The 17,889-nt window shown below is 42.2% G+C and overlaps 1 protein-coding gene across 4 annotated transcripts in view; it reads right to left on the bottom strand.

Moving 5' to 3' along the window:
• Positions 1-17,889, bottom strand: part of ATXN1 (ataxin 1) — a 384,106-nt gene that overhangs the window by 269,687 nt on the left and 96,530 nt on the right. The window lies entirely within an intron of this gene.

The raw sequence follows: 17,889 nt of genomic DNA, 5'->3' as shown, positions 1-17,889 counted from the left end.
CCACTGCTGTGAATATCAAATGGCCCAAATTCTGGCAGTCTCATGACCTAATGCTTCAGAGGGTATACAGTGACCTTAGAAGTAGAAATGGGTCTAAAAAAATGGGAGATTCTAGTCACTCCCTTCGTAAATCTCTCTATCTGCTCCCACTCAATGGCGTCCATAATTGTCACCTGAGACTCTTGCATACTGGTGCCACTCTGGTCAGCTCTTCATATGGCTCAAAGCACTAAAATCACGCAGGTATCAGAGGTTGAAATCCTGTATCACTCCAAAGCCAAATTATCACAGGCCCCCCCATCCATCTCACATCTACCCTAGAGGTCTCACTGGACATTCCATCAATCTCTAAAGTCAACTGGATACCCTCCTCACCACTCCTCATTCAGATCCTTGGTTTCATGACCCACATTTCTATAGGACTCTCCCTTCTTTAGTTCTCAATTATTAAGTCAGTGTTCCGAGATCCCAGGATGATTGTCAAACTTTCATCTTAGCCACAAACCTTCATTAGAATGGCTAATCAGTAACAGTTTTGTTTTACATACCTCCACTTATTTCCCCTATACATCCTTTAAAGGAATTTTTCAATTTGCCATGAAATAACTAAAAATCGAGCATCAGAAGGAAAGAGGAAGAAAAGAAAAGCTCAAAAGTAACGCACTCATGCTTGAAAGGCCAGCCCTGATGGTCTAGTGGTTAAGATTTGACACTCTCACCTCCGTGGCCTAGGTTCTTTCCCCAGTCAGGGAACCACACCACCCTGTCGGTTGTCATACTGTGGCAGCTGCGTGTTGCTGTGATGCTGAAAGCTAGGCTACCAGTACTTCAAATACCAGCAGGGTCACCCGTGATGGACAGGTTTCAGCAGAGACTCCAGACTAAGACAGACTAGTGAGAAGGACCTGGCCACCCACTTCTGAAGAAACTGGCCATGAAAACCCTATGAATAGCAGTGGAGCACCGTCTAATAGAGTCCTGGAAGATGGGGGGACAGCACAAAAGGCCTGCTCTACACAGGATCACTAGGACTTGGAATCGACTGGCTGGCACGAACAACAGGCTTGAAAATAAAGCATGAGTTTAATGTCAGACAGAGCTGGTTTAGAACCCTTGTTCTATTACGTGGTAGCTGTTAATCTTAGATTATTACTTAACCTTTGTCTCACATCATCTGTAAAGCAAAAGCAATAATGCTTCTTTCCTGGGGTTATGAGGTTTAAATGGGAGGGTAAAGGAATGCTCCTAATGGAATGCCCAGCACGGGGTAAGGTTCCTTCCTTTTCTACTCTCTTTGGTCAATGAGGAGTGGACTGTGTGCATTGCCTCTTTCCCCTATTCACTGTCTTTCCCTCAACGCCTTCCCACATAACCCCCAGTGACTGGCCTGTCTTCCACAGGCTGGAGGCATCCTTCCTGGGACAGAGGGAGAGGCACTGACTCAGACTTGTTACCCCCTGAGGATGACCCTGTAAAGTTTACTCATCTGTCAAAACCACCACACAGTGCTATCATGAGGATTTCACATGGCAATATGCACAAGAGGCTGATGTATTAACATAGGGGGTAAATGCTACGTAACACTGTTACTTCCGTGTGATCGGTGAACAGAAGGAAGACGCTGAGTCTTTGCTCTCCAAAGTTCTGATCTAAAATCCTACCGGCAAGATTTTTGTCAATGACCCAGAACCACTGAAACTTCCTAGGAGCCATGCAACAAAGCAGAGCAAGGCCAGATAATGAAGCCTGGGGCTGAGGGGTTGGGAAAGCGGTGAAGGTCCCACAGTCAGAGGCGGCCCCCACCGGTGCTGCATTCACAGTGCTCCAAAGGCAGGAGGGCTTGAAGAAAAACAAAAAACAAGAGTTACCATGTCAGCAGCAGAGTTTCACAAACACCAACCTCTACAGAAACCAGAAAACGTGAAATTGCTAGACAATTTGAAGTTTAAAGGAAAAGCACATTTTTTAAAAAGCGGAAAATAGATGAGAAACGTAAATACATTAAGTACCCATTTTTAGAATCTCCTATGGATATATAGTAATTTTGTTAAAAGCAACATTTAAAAAGGCGCACTAGAGCCTGCTAACTCAGCCACGTCATAAGACGTTCTCGTTTGATAGATTTAAGATTTGAGACACTGCCATAAATCTTTTCCAAACAAGGAGGATTAGAAACAAAGTAATCAGTTAATTAATTAATTAGACAAACAAACCAGCTATTGACAAGCCTGGGGAAATCCCTCCCAATACTTCTTCTTTTCTTTTCCAGTTTTGAAGGGAAAGACCCTTGAAACAGACATGACCTACCACACAGAGGATTCCTCATTTGAATGTTTTTCCCCAAGCACCTACAAATCCAGGTCGCCCCAGTTCGCTTCCAGTTCTTGCACAAGTTTACATCTCTTACCTGATGCCTCCCATCTGGAGGCCTCAAGGGGCTGCCACTGCACACGTGTGTCTGCCAACAGATGCTCCTATGCTTCCCTCCCCGAGAGGCACCTGCCTCCCAGAGTGTGTCATGTGGCTGCCAGGGCACGGCAGACATGTCAGAAAAGGCAAAGATCTCAAGCTGTCCAGGGGCTTGGAGCAAATATGTCCTGAACAGCTTCAAGTGACTACAGACCTAAGACTTAGAGCTAATTAATGGAAACGGAAGCAAAGATGGTGACAGCTCAAAGCAAGGGTGTGAAGCTCATGTCATTTGGTAAAGAGAACCCAAGGAGAAATCTCCTAAGGGCAGGACATTAATGCTTACACCTTATTTGCTTTGCAGACTAACACATTTCTGTTAGAAACAAGTCTTTACACCCCGGAGAGATTTTATAAGATGTTGACCTGCTACTAATTACGGCACTGCCTCCACTACAAAATAACTCTTCGCTCATTTGAGTCTGATTACCCAGCTGCCATCAGATGGAGGGATGTTCTTCCCTCCAACTGAACAAACCTATTTGTTGTCCAGCTTCTTTATGTCCAATCCTTGCAAGCAATCGTCTCCAGCTTGAAATGCCCTTTTGTCCTCCACTTCACACAATCATGACTCTTTCTTCCTACAAAAACACAGTTTAAACCACTTTTCCCCTTAATCCCATTTAACTAACCCTGCCGAGTTCTAGCATCCACGCCATCAAGAGACTGAGCACTTATTTAGCGCTAACGTAGATTTCTCTAGAGTGTAAAAGTTAATCCTACACGCCTAATGTGTAACTTTGGGCAAGTTACTTCTTTCTGGGCCTCAGTGTCCTCATCCTTAGAAGAGGGATCATAATAATCCATATCTGACGGAGTTGTGAAAATTAAACTTTTTTTTTTTTAAAGAAGAGGTTTTATTTTGGGGCCGGCCCCATGGCCGAGTGGTTAAGTTCCCACACTCCGCTTTGGCAGCCCGGGGTTTCATGGGTTCCAATCCTGGGTGGGGACCTCACACAGCTCATCAATCCATGTTGAGGCGGCATCCCACATCGCAGAATTAGAAAGACCTACAACTAGAATATATACAACTATGTACTGGGGGGCTTTGGGGAGGAGAGGAACAAAATAAAAAGAAGACTGACAACGGATGATAGCTCAAGGCAAATCTTAAAAAAAAAGAAGAGAATTTATTTATTTATTTATTTATTTATTTATTTATTTATTGGCAGGGTGCAGGGAGATTAGCCTTGAGCTAACATCTGTTGCCAATCTTCCTCTATTTTCTATGTGAGACGCTGCCACAGCATGGCTTCATGAGCAGCATCTAAGTCCATGTCCAGGATCTGAACCTGCAAACCCCAGGCCACCAAAGCAGACTGCACAAACCCAACCACTATGCCACCAGGCCAGCCCAAACATTTATTTTTCATGTGTGTATGTACATGGACACACATATTTAGTGCATGTGAAGTGCTTAGCACAGTACTTGGGTACACAGTAAGCACTCAGAAAATGTCTACTGCTTTAATTAGCATTACTATTGTTACTATTACTCTGGTACTCGTCCTTACATTTGCAGCGGTCTCCACCAATTACTAAAGTCTTGAGAGAAGGAGCTATTCTTACACACTGCCCAGAAACTGAGGATGTGACAGAAGTTCAGTAAGTGTTAACTGAACAACTAAAGAGCAATCTGGCAAGGACTCAGATATTTCAGACTCAGCCTACACTGCTGACTACAGAAGCCCATTCACATGTGTGAGTTCAGGCAAAACCAAATACAACTGTATCTGATTCTTCAAGTAGGACAGTGGCAGGATAAACAAATACCTCTGAAGCTGCAGAGAAACGAATGTCAACAGGGCTTCAGAACAAGAAAGAAAATCTCCTGTGGCCTATGGGTGTCTCCAGAAGCATCCTGAAGGTATGAAGGAAGGAAAGGTGAGACGGTGTGAGGCAATGAGGCAAGGAAGCCAGCACAGTACTGTGTGCAAATACAAAGCCAAGCTTCTGTGCTGGGGGAAGGGCAAGGAGCACAGGCCACACAAGGGCAGCATGGCTCTTGAAAGGTGTTTTCCAGATGCAAGTTAGCTACCCCAGAGCTCAAACCTAACCTCAGGCAGTGCTCAGTTCTCCCAATAAAAGTCACTTGCCCATGAAGAGAAACATACACCTGAATTTACACTGGGGATATTTCCAACTTGTGTTCTAGATCACCACCTACGCACCTGCCTCCCTTCCACCTCCTCCTCATCTATTCTTACAGTTTTCATTTCCCATGGAAGCCTGATGTCTCTTCATCTTCAGATACAGAATGTCACAGGCGAAGGGAACCTCCCAGGGTTATCCAGGCTACTGCCCTCCTTTTACAGAGGAGGCAACTGTTCCAGAAACGTTAGCAACTTTCCGAAGGTCAGGAAATTAGTGGCAGAGCGGGAACTGAAGCCTAGATTGTAGGCTACCCTCTTCCTCCCAAAGCAATCTAGTTTCCAACTCTATATGGTCCCGCTGCTTGCCTCTCCCTCTTCCCAGTCCTTCACCGGGGCTGCTAAGTCATCAAGGGAAGTTTTGTTGGCAAACAGGCCATTGCAACAGGATTCCTTGTTTTGGGTAGAACTAAACATATTTGGCTGTTTTCCACTCTGTGCTCACTCTGCTTTGCATCATGCACAGAGACCTTCTGCTCACACCAACCGCCCTGCCAATCATCCTTAATAGCCTATGACATCACACCTCCCTAAGATTTTTGACTAATGAGAAATTTAAATGGCTAATTAATATCATGTATTAATTTAAAAGCTTTTTTACAGACAAATATTTTATTCTTTTTTGTTAACAAAATGAGATATATTTTCTTGGGGTCTTTTCCTCCCAGGCCATAGCAGGGTTATGTCAGTTGGATATGTCATAGCTTGAATACCAGGTGCATTTAAAAAAATAATCTAAACTAAATTAGTTTTTACACCTAACAACAGACTGGGACAATAAAATAACTCTTTGGAAAAGGAAGAAAGGAACTAATTTAGCACACTAGAAATCCTCAGCTGCTTCTCAAATCAAAGTTACCTGTAACAAGTGACTTCCCAGGAGGGAAAATAATTTACCTTCAAATAACCACATCAAGCTAGGAAAAAAGGTTTCACAGAACAGCCATTAAATTAGTTTTTCTTTAGGTGGCATGGGGACAAGATAAGAAGGTATTTAGTTCAATTTTACGAAACTCCTCAGAAACTCTGAAATACTGTACACTGCTGCAGGCAAATGGCAAGTCGGAGGAATCGAGATTCCCAGGAATATGTGAATCACAACTGTTAGTCATCCGTTTGGGAAATTTAGGACATAGTCACTATCAGTTAAACATAGTATTATTTGCTAAACGTCCAAGATACAAATTTCCTTGGAAACAACTGGTGAAGATATTAAAGACTCCACATAGCCCTTTAATTTTCCTATTTTGTGGGTTGCCAGATTTTGGGAGTCTCACACACTAGTTATGAAGGAGAAATGAATATATTTAATTAACATATGCATAGGCACAGCTGGTACACATTCCTAATCAGGGGAGGATCCAGTCTGTAGGGTGGAAAGCTTATAGTTAGACAAGCGGTAAGGGAATGAGTATGGGGGTGTGGAGATGGGTCCATAAAAATGAGTTCACAAAATTAACAACATAAAATTAGATATGGGGTCTGTGCAAGTGAGAGGCTTTGAAGCTGAAGCATCACTAGCTTCGAGACAAATGTGCCTGATCCATAATACACTGACATGTATGCATATGTCACATGGCAAGGGTAGGGACACCTGTAGATGGCCAAGATCTACGTATTTCATGATAGTCCTCTTCAACACCGAGTGTACAGTAAATACTTCCATACACATTTTCGCTGAGCTCTAGAGGCTAAATAGAAATGTTTACCCATTATGTTTTAAGTGAGCTATCAAATGAATTGCAGGATGTGGCTTTACTACCTTGTCAGGAAAACGTGTTGTGCACAATAATTTATTATGCAGCGATGCCTAATCTGTGGAAACCCATCTAAAGTTTTCTAAGAGAGTATCTTAGATTAGTGTCACAGCGCAATGAAATTCAGTGGTTATAATTAAATGTGGACAAGGTGGGAAGGGTCACTGCTGAGTGGTCTAGCACAGTGCCCCTCAAATCAATGAGCTCAGGTTTGGGTTCAGTCACAGCCAGAGAAAGGGCCACTTATGACACACGGTGTCCTGCCTCCGCCCTACGCCAGGAATCCAATGCAGGGAGAGCCCTGCAGCACATCTTAATTATGGCAAGAGGAAACGAGAAGAGAGAAAAATCTCTGAGCACCACAACTTTAAATCAGTCCATGGAGCCTTTCGCCAAAAGAAAAAGATGTACCGTGAAAGAAGATTGGAGAATCACGGGCTTTTGGGATTTGAGACAAATCTCTACCTTAGCACAGCAGAAAGTCATTACTGTCCCATTAACTTTCAGGAAGTAGATTAGACCCTTCTGGGCTTTCTTTCTTAAGGCTCCTGGAGCTCCAGGGTGCCAATGAATGCAGCTTAGACCAGCAGAGCAACTGCTAGAATAGAAATCTGAAAATAACACATTCACTCTGACACGCCAACTCACTAGTTTTAATTGTGGCTCATTAAAGATGTAAATAGAAGAATTATGTTCGCTTCTACTACCATTCCTTTGCTGCAGTAAAATTACAATGCTCCTGCTTCTACGCAGAAAGGAATACTTCTGCTTTGCGTAATATCGCCACAAGTAGAGGGCTATGATTCACCAATTTTCCAACAGCAGTCATCACATGTTTCTGCCTGTTGTTGGACAGAGGCAGGTAGAATGATTAATTTAAAAAGCAACAAAAAGAAGAATAAAAGACAAGTCAGTCAAAAGATGGTATCTAAAAAATTCTGAATCTTCCTAGGAGGCATTACAGAAATGCAAGCCCGATTGCAGAAATTCTGCAAAGAATTCACGCTGAATAGGGGCTGAAACAAAAGTGAGGATGAATCAGCCCCAAAGAGGAACGTGAAACCACCTATCAGGAATTCGATCTTTGTTTTACAAATGTTACTTTCTTCAGCTACTAATGAGAAAATTTTCTATGTCGCCCGTTTACCCACATTCTTATGGGACCTAGTTTCTTAAAGCAGAATGAGAATCATATCTTATTGATAATTATTGACTCAATAAAGGATTGAAAGAAATACTTTACATAAGACAAGTATATTTGAAACACTATGTTAAAAATTCAATTAAGGGCCAGACACCAAAGGACAAATATTGCATGACTCCAGGTGGACGTGGTACCTGAAACAGGCAAACTCATAGAGGTAGAAAGCAGTGTAGAGGTTGCTGGGAGCTGGGGAGAGGGAGGAGTGGGGAGTTTGTGTTTAATGGGTACACAGTTCCTGTTTGAGATGATGAAAAAGCTCTGGAAATGGATAGAGGTGATGGTTGCACAAAATTTGTGAATGTAATTAATACCATTGAATTGTACACTTAAAAGTGGTTAAAGAGGCAAATTTTACATTATATATATTTAAAGAATATATATATCTAAAGAGCAAATTAAGGACATTTTCAAAGTGGACTGTTGGACTGATGGCTGGGTCCCCATCAGAGTGCTGTTGGCTCACTGACTCTCCCAAGTGGATGAGGGCAGTGCCAGGTGAGGGAAGAGGGGAGACCAATGCAGCTGCTCACCAGGAAAACAGAGAACACCACGGCCGTTCCTGCAAAGCAGGTACAGCTGCAGGTAAGCTGGGCCTCTGAAAATCGGCACCAGCATGGGTGCCAAATATTTACGAGTCTTGATTCAAATGCATTAAGTGGATCTGGTATTTTGGAGAATGTTACCGTGGATCAATTTCATAGAGCAGAGAACCACTCCAAAATTTGTCAAGTTAATAAATACAAGATTTGGGTTGAATTTACATAATATGTGTTTGTAGCTTCACTGGCCATGACCTTTGATAGTTGGAATTGAACTTCCCCTTTCACTTAAATGTCATTGCAAATTCCAGGCAGCATTTGGAAACAAACGCTGCTCTGCCTATTGCTAAGTGTTTTTTAGTGTAATAAATTTGTTTCCAATCAGATGGAGGAAGCAAAGTGCTTACCTTAGATATCTTGGGTTCTTGCAATGTACTCACCCCCAACTCTCTTTTACTGTGAAAAGCAAGTTCACTCTGCATGCCCAACCAACACAGGATGGCAGGCTCTTACAGGTGGCTAATTTGATGGGCTCCTAGAAATGGCCACCTGCCAGGAGTGTCATTTACAAGGATGCTGGTCCTGAGGATGGCTGAAAATAATTTCTGTCCCATCAACGTCTACAAAGCAGATCAGGTCTTTGTGGGGCTTTAGTTTCCCTGAAGACAAAAGAGGGCTAGCAAAGTGGCCTCAACCCAGTGGAAGAAGTAATCCTAGTAGAGATTGGAAATCAGAAGTGGTTCGACAGACGGAGGTGATGGCAGAGTAGAGGCTGGGCGTCAGGGAGGCCAGGGTTTAAATCCTAGCTTTATTCCTACAAGCTGTGCGAGATTCTTCAGCACCAATAACCTCATCCATTATAATAACATATAATCTGATGTATAAAAGTCATACTCCTTATATTTAAGTTTTTTTTGAGGATCAGATGAGATGACACATGTAGAGGTACAAAGGAATTTGTTAATTAACTAGTCTTAGATTCATTAATTAGTTTTCTCTGTAAACAGAAAAAGTACACAAAGGGTCTCTCAACTTTTGTTGAGGAAGCTTTTAAAATAGACTCCTCTGGGGGCTGGCCCCGTGGCCGAGTGGTTAAGTTTGCGCGCTCCGCTGCAGGTGGCCCAGTGTTTCGTTAGTTCGAATCCTGGGCGCGGACATGGCACTGCTCATCAGACCACGCTGAGGCAGCGTCCCACATGCCACAACTAGAAGAACCCACAATGAAGAATACACAACTATGTATCGGGGGGGCTTTGGGGAGAAAAAGGAAAAAATAAAATCTTTAAAAAAAAAAAAAATAGACTCCTCTGCTATCTATGGAGCATCCACCACGCTGAAGGTCCAGTGCTCCTCTTTGTGGTGAACACGGGGGTGTTAAGACGTGTCTTTAATTTCAAGGAACTTAGAGTCTAGCAGAGCAGACAAGTAAATCACAGCTAAGTCTGATCATGACCCTCTCCTATTCCAAAACCTTCAATGGCTCTCCACCACTTAAGAAAAATTCTGACTCTCAGTATGGGATTAATTCAATTGTTTTCATCTGTAAAAACTATGTTGCAGGGAGTTATGATCAGAGTCAATTCACGTAAAGCATCAAACACAGAATCTGGTGTAAGGTAGCAACTCAATTAATAGTTCACGTTAAGTATTATCATCATCATTATTATGAAATCAACTTCTTTCCTCCCAATCCCTCATTATTCCATCCCACACACCTTCCACTGGACTCAATCAGTCCACGACGTTCCTCAACCACGTACCTCCCTCTCCCTTCTCCTCACCTTCGCTCACTCACCCTCCCATCTGGAACATCTTGCTCCCATCTCTGCCATTTGGGATCCTAGCCATCCTTCAATGGCTAGCTCAAAATGCCTCCTCCGTGTCCTCACCACTCCCTAACCAGACCAAGTATCTCAAGCCTTTGTGTTCCCACAGCATTTTCTCACCTTCCCTAATTGAGTTCACCCACATATTTCACCTTCCCTAGCTGAGTAGAAATTCATAAATTCACTTTAAAGGAAGGCACTAAGAATAAAGTCAAGGCTGGAAAATTTTTATTACAAACTGAGTAACTGTCTAACTGAATACCATGAAAGTGACATGATAATAACAGCTAACATTTTTTAAAGCTTTATGTGCATTAACTCATTTAGATTTTACAACTCTGAGAGAGGCTGCTTTATCTTTCCTATTTCATGGGTAGATCAACTGAGACCCAAAGAGGTTAAGTAACTTGCTCAACACTACACAGCGATTAAGTGGCAGATTTGTATTCAAACCCAGGAAGTTTGCCTCAAGAAGCTATGCTCTTAAACACTACATTAGATTGTTTCCCAACAGCATTATAGCAATTTATTATGTACTAGGGAAAAAAAAATCTTGGGGCTGGCCCGGTGGTGTAGTGGTTAAGTTCACACGCTCTGCTTCAGTGGCCCAGGGTTCACAGGTTCAGATCCTGGGTGCAGACCTATGCATCACTCATCAAGCCATGCTGTGGAGTCATCCCACATACAAAGTAGGGGAAGATGGGCACAGATGTTAGCGCAGGGGCAATGTTCCTCAAGCAAAAAGAGGAGGATTGGCAACAGATGTTAGCTCAGGGCCAAACATCCTCACCAAAAAAAAAAAAATCTATGACAGCTCTAATCAGTTTTCTCAGGGCTAGGTTGTAAAACTCTGAGATCCATTAAGGTTTCTGTTCTGCATTTAGATCCTTCAAGTCTCACGAAGAATTGTCTTCTCCTTCGCAGCCCTCCTGATTGAGGCTACTGTTGCTTACAGACACTTCTCCTCTGCTAACCAACACTAGACAGCCTTCCATAGGCTACCGCCACAATATCACCACACAGACCCATGCACACAGTCTGCAGAGGGCAGTTCAAGATAAGCACCTGCTACATGGGGAAGTGCCTGAAGCTCTAATGAAAACTGCAGTAGTCTACTGCCTTCTCGAGTTTTTGTCACGAGGTATTTAGCATGCTTTTGAGTAGTGGCTCTCACAAAAGAGCAGTTCCACAGTCGGTACCTCCTGGTGAATGAACTGCAGCAGTAACCGGGAAAGGCTGCAGCCCCATGGAGAGCGCACCAGAGAATAACTAAAGGTGAACAGCGCATCTGCATTCATTCACCTTAACCATGGTGTATTTCTTGTTGGATCTTCTAAACAGCCAAAGGCCAGGTCAGGCTTTTAAACGAATGCAATACTCAGGACAGAAAAGTAAGACATTCAGGAAAGGTTCTTCCCCATGCAAAATAGACACAGATCAACATAGATGAAATGCTGAAAAGTGATGTGGTATTGAATGTTTCCAAGTCAGTATCAATCAATACACATTGTTGACTGACCAATTTCTTAATTTGTTAATCAAATGATGGTTCAACTTTCGTCACAATTTCACAGGCATTTAGAAAACTGAAGGTTAGGTAACAATGCCATGTAAAAAAAAAAAGGCAAATCTCGAATATGAAAGTCCCTCTTCCATCTTACTGACTCCAACTACAACATTAATAGGAAAAAAATACATATTATATGTATAATATGGACTATAAAATAATACATATAGTATATTAGACAACCTTCTGCTGATGTCAAAATATTGTTTAAAAAGACATGTAACATGCCTCACACATTGATCTCCATAAAACCTCATTCTGAATTGCTCACTCACAAGGGCAAATGATGATTTTTTTAGTGGCATTTTTAACATGTGATATTAAAGAACCATCCTACTCCTCCCTTTGAAAAGGAACTTTTGAGGATGCCAAATTAATTTTGGAGATGACTTTTCATTTTATTTAAGCCAAGATACTTTTTTCTCCTTTGCTATTTCAACCAAACAGAATTCTTAGAAATGAAAAAATAGTAACAAGTATATTCCTGGAGTAGAATAGCCTTTGAGAATTGAAAATGTTACATCAATCCTTTAATGTTATCCAGTCTTGGCTTTTTAAATTCCCTTAAGAAAAAAATACCACACATTTATGTTATGTCACCAGCATTGGATGTGTCATTTCTTTGGATTTCTGATTTGGCCGATATGATTTTTCATGACGTAAAAACAGTTAAAAAAGCAATTTCGAGTAACATCACAAATATGGCTACTGAGAAACCGAAGTCACTCTACCTGAAGTTAGAATTTTCAAATACCAGAGTCACTCTAGTAGTTTAGTTAAAATGGTGTGACGCTGAATCCAACGACCTTCATAAAAATCATTTAACCAAAAACTTCTACTTTTTGCCATTTTTACGACACGGTAATCAGCACTGAGCTTATCTGAAAATTTTTAAATCTTATCTGAAGGATTACTTGTGTTTTTCTAAACGAGTTCTTTCCTTTCTTCTTACCTTCCATAAACATTTATTAAGCTATATTATGTGGGGGAAAGGGCTTTAATACTTTGAATAAAAGGTTTAAAATAAACCAACCTCCACCCTCAGGAGCCATCTACAGACACGCTTCCTAAACAAAGAATTGCAATGTACAGTGCCAACACAGGAAGAGGAGACATTTCCATTAAGACTCCAAGAATGAGAAGTTCACTGGCTAGAGAAACAATCTCATGCAAAAGAATTAGCATGAAGAAAGGCATGGTTATTAAAATACACAGTATGTTTAGAAAGGAAAGAAGTGTTGTATGAAGAGATGAGTGGGATGGGAGAAGAGAGTTAAATGGTAAGTTGATCATGAATTCCTGCAGGCCTTGAAGGTCATGCAAAGTTCACATTTTATCTTGTAGGGAAGGGAAAGCTAACAGAATCCTTTAAATTTTTCCTTTCACTACATCACATTCATTCATTACTCTGAAAAATACCAAAGGAATATTATTTTTCAAGAAAGAAGTAACAATAACTCTAATACTACAAATCTTCACTTTTGCCTTATTTCCTTCTAGTCTTTGTTGACATTACTTTGTAATCAATGTGTATATACAAGTTTGAAGTATGAATTTTATACTTAACATTGTATTACAAACACTACTCCATATTTCTGCAAGCTATCAAGGGTTTTCAGGGATGGGAATAATTCAATCAGACCCTTTCTTTAGGAAGATGATTCTCAGAATAGGAGGATGAATGGAATATAGGAAGGAAAGACTTAGGGCAGGAATACTCTTTTGGAAATGGCTGCAGCAGTCCAGGCAAGTGATGCTAACGTCCTGAAACAGAACAAAGGCAAGGGAGCGAAGAAGAGTGGGTAGACTGCCAAATATTTAAGAGGCAAAACTACAGCATGTGGTCACGGGATGAAGTACAGGAAGTGGAGAAGGTGTCCAGCATCAACGACTGGCTGGTTGGCAATTCTGTTTCTCTAGACAAGGAACCCATAAAGGGAGACAGGATAGTGACAGGTACAAAGTGACGCCTCAAGTTGAAGGCATCTTGGAGCCATCTAGGAAGGAGTTAGAAGCCAATAATCTTAAACCCCGAAGAGAAAGAGAGAGGAACGTTAGTCATTAGAGCAGAGTTGATAATGATGCCATGAGGTGAAGGCGCCTTCAGGGAGAGCATGTGCAGTAACGAACTCTGCTGAGTTTCTTTCAGTTTTCCCTCTAACAGTGTGCAAATGTGGCAGTTTAATTCTCATTTCTTTTGATGCACAGCAAACACCTCCCCCTTGAAAGCTCTCAAATTGTCACCAAGGAAGGGTACCTTGCAAGTAAATCAACATCTGTTTTGATGCTGCCTATTATAAGACAATTCAGTGCATTTCCTGAACCCGTGTGGTTTTACTCACAGTTACACCAAACCACACAGTTTCTCTGAAGGTCTGATGCAATTATTTGCACATGATAGCATCAGCAAGAAGAGCGAGTTATAACACATTTCACAGAAGGCATGCTTGGTACCACTTTACAGGACACTGGCTTAGGTACAGGAAGGGTGTCTAACTCTTCTAAGATAGAAAGCATTTAAAGATCTTTCAATGATGCTCTTCACGGAGGGTACTGGACTGGCTCTCTTCTCATTTCTATCTGCCTTCCAAGTCAGTGCCTAAGACTTAGGTGACCATTGGAAATCCTGCAATTCTCAAGGATACCTCGCAGTAAACAATACAAGTGACATACATAGTGCCCCCTTATCCATGGTTTCGCTTTCCACAGTTTCAGTTACCCAAGGTCAATCACGGTTTGAATTTCCACTTCCTGTTAAATGGACAATTCCATTAATAAACAATTCATAAATTTTAAATTGCATGCCACTCCGACAGAGTGATGAAATCTTGCACCTCTCGCTCTGGCCCACCCAAGACGTGAATCATTCCTTTGTCCAGCGCATCCACACTGTATACATGACCTGCCTGCTAGTCACTTAGTAGCCTTCTGGGTCATCAGATAGGGTCACGGGATCGCAGCCCTTGTTGTTCAAGCGACCCTTATTTTACTTAATAATGGCCCCAAAGTGCAAAAATAGTGATGCTGGCAATTCAGATATGCCAAAGAGAAGGTGTAGAGAACCTTCTTTAAGTGAAAAGGTGAAAGTTCTCAACTTAAAAAGGAAAGAAAAAATAATCACATGTTAAGGTTGTTAAGATTTATGGTAAGAATGATCCTTCTATCCACGAAATTGTGAAGAAGGAAAAGAAATTTGTGCTAGTTTTGCTGTCGCACCTCAAATATGTATGTATAAGAAAAAGCATAGTATATATACAGTTTGGTACTGTGGTTTCAGGCATCCGTTGGGGGTCTTGCAATGTATCCCCCACAGATACTGGGGGACTACCATAGTTTCTAACTAGACACACGCTCTTCTAGAACCAGTTTTTCTCTTTACCAACGATGGATGGCTACTTGTAAGGAAATATTCCATGCACCACTAAAGACCTCAAAAATGGCAATGCCAGCATCTTGCATTTTGCTAAAATCATGTGCTTTATAATTTCTTTAATTTTGTCCCTAGTTATTCCTCCATCTTAAAGCCTTTAAGAAAGGCTCAAAGACACATCAACAACTGTACATTTCTTTTCCATAGCTGATAACCCCTGCACCGGCCTCTTGCATCACAAAAGCAGCCCTCAGCCCCACCCACCCAACTGGAAGAAGCTACGCAGAAGAAAATCTAGTCAGTTCTCCATGAAGTACATCTTAAAAAGCCCCCTTTGCCCTTAACACTACTTTGGGAACCATGCTTTTTTCCCTTCCCTTAGCTGAGAATATGAGAAAAAGCCCGTTGCCAATCCACTCTGTTACACTTTTCTGCTTTCCAAACCTCCCACAGTCAAAATTAGGTGGAGACCCAGGAGAAGATGCTTTCCTGTCACTGTGCTTGAATGTGCCTTTTCACACAAAGTTAATTCAGGATTGGCACAACTTCTCTAAGTAAAACCGTGACTAAGCAAGAGTCAAAATAAGTTGCAAAGGAAAGGTTTAATGCATTTGGGAGTGGTTATCTTCACAGTTAATAAATTTCCTGATTACCCCACTTGCTCTCTGAAAGGCTGGCTTGGCTTCTATGAGTTCTTCTGTTTGGTTTCCGACTTGAACTAACTGTCAGATCTTCTACCAAGGCTGGATCCATCAGCAAGGGCATTCAGGAGTTGCACCAGAAGCAACAGCCCCCTGAAAATCTCTTCTGGATCCTCCAAGGCCAGGCTTGCCCTTGCTGGAGCAAGCGGAGGAGGGAGGGAGGGGACAAGTGTCACCACCACCGTCTGTTAACATCAGATTCAAATCCTCAATCTGCTGCTGCCACTGTGGGTGCTTTGATGTGTCCACTGCAGCTTAACTTTATCCCTTTCAGCAATGGGACCCCTCTCCTGCCGCCAAAATTGACAACCTGTGAGCCCTAACAGCTGAAAGAAATGCCATTCAAAATAAACTGCCAAGGGCAGCAGGTGTAGCGTTGGTGGCCAAGGATAAGCTTCTAGGTTACCACAGTTCTGCTCCCATCCTCAGATCTTTCTCGCATCCTGTTGCTCTAGTCCAGCTCCCCACAGCTGATGTTCCTGCTATTCCAGACTCAGTCAGGGGCCACTGCCACTACTAGGGACACGCAAGTCAGTGGTTGAAGAGAAACAGACATAAAAAGAGAGTTTCCCTCTGACCTAGGGAAACACTTTACACATTTAGACAAAACGCGGTTTCTAAAGGGTTCAGAGAACATGCTGACTTCACATCCCGAAAAGGCTAGGCAACTGACGAGTGAACGCAACCATCATAGTTTGATGGTGCTGAGATCAAGCAGCAAATATTTGCTAGGTGCGTACAATGTGCTCAGACCTAGACCCTATGCAGTACTTGAGGAGGCAAAGAGGAGGATGAAAAAGCAGACTCAAACTCCAGTGGGCAAAAGAGTTACCCTTGGTGAGTTTCTTGGGTTCAACATCCCTAGAAATTCTGACTCATCGAGCTGGGCGTTGCTGAATCTGCAACTTTCATACACACGTCCAGGTGATTCTGATGCAGGACGGCCTGGGGCTAGAGTACCTTTAAGAAATACTGGGCTATGATCTGATTCCTGCTCTCAAGCAGTTTGCAACCCAGATGAGATGATAGTAAACACCCACAAGCAATGCATAGTCATAGATTTTTTATGATATAGGCTCTAAATGTTAAGGAGTTCATCAAGAGGGACCACTCAGTGAAGTCCTGAACATTCAGGAAAGACTGTGCGAACGTGAGCTGGGCTTAGAGGTCAGGCAGGACTTGGATAGAAAGAGACAGCCCCATGCAACTGTTTTAACCAAATCTCCTGAGTCAGTGTGACAAGGTGGCCATAGCATACAGCATAAATGAAGATGAAGACATGAGCTAGAAGCCTGTCACCAAACAGGTAAAGAGGCTTTACATGTTGATTGCAGGGAGGAGACTGTCATTTCCAGATATACTATGTTTGCATTTTCATTCTGCCGCATTCATGTGGTTTCCTGCACTTCATAATTTAACATTTGTAAGAGAAAAAAACGCTGTTATGAAACCCAAATAATGCACCACTCTGAGGCAGACAGCCAGCTGCTCACAAGAGTGACATCTGAGAATTATTTAAAGTGTCATTCACAGCTCTGCTTCAGAAAAGGGATGTTTAGTAAAAAAGAAAAATAATAAATTCTGTTCAACGTAAAACAAGGTTTGGGGCTCCACAGGATTAAAGGACTGGCAGATAACCCAGAACACAGTGACAGCAAACACAGAGAAGGAAACCATTAGATCCCTGACAGAAAAATAAAGGATAATAATTCAAAATAAGCCTATCTCGTTTACTCAAATATTATATTCATATAACACTGTACCACGTCTTCTTTAATGCTGGAAGGGAATAAATTCTTAACAGCAGACATCACAAGGCCTACTTGATCAAAGGGCTGGTTCATAAGATCAGTTTCAGTAGGGAGAAGGGACCCCTAGGTGCCTGGCCCGTCCTCCACGCTGGCTGGTCCAGTGAGCACCCCTTGCAAAGGATGACGTGCCAGGGGCACACCATAAATTCAGCCAGCAAGAATCAGAGGGCATCATTGTTTAATTAATTTCACTGGAGTGAAGTGTGGAATTTTAAATTTGCAAGAGACCTTGGGGATCATCGAGGCATGTACTCGAGTTTTTACGGGTGACTCATTTCGAGAGGAGAAGTTGTCCGAGGTCACCAAGATAGGAGGGCAGAACGGGGCTTCCATTTGAGGACTCTGTTTCCAAGAAATACAACGAAGTAGGTTGATAAAACTTCTTTGGAAGTTCACATTATTTTGCTGTACAGTTTGGAATTTATTCATTATTTATTTATAGTTTGGAGCATTTGAATTCCACCCCCACACCAAGACTGCCCTCCAGGGCACCAT

Source organism: Equus asinus, chromosome 8, assembly GCF_041296235.1.
Source record: "Equus asinus isolate D_3611 breed Donkey chromosome 8, EquAss-T2T_v2, whole genome shotgun sequence".
Lineage (NCBI taxonomy): Eukaryota > Metazoa > Chordata > Mammalia > Perissodactyla > Equidae > Equus > Equus asinus.
This window is presented reverse-complemented; position numbering and strand designations above follow the sequence as displayed.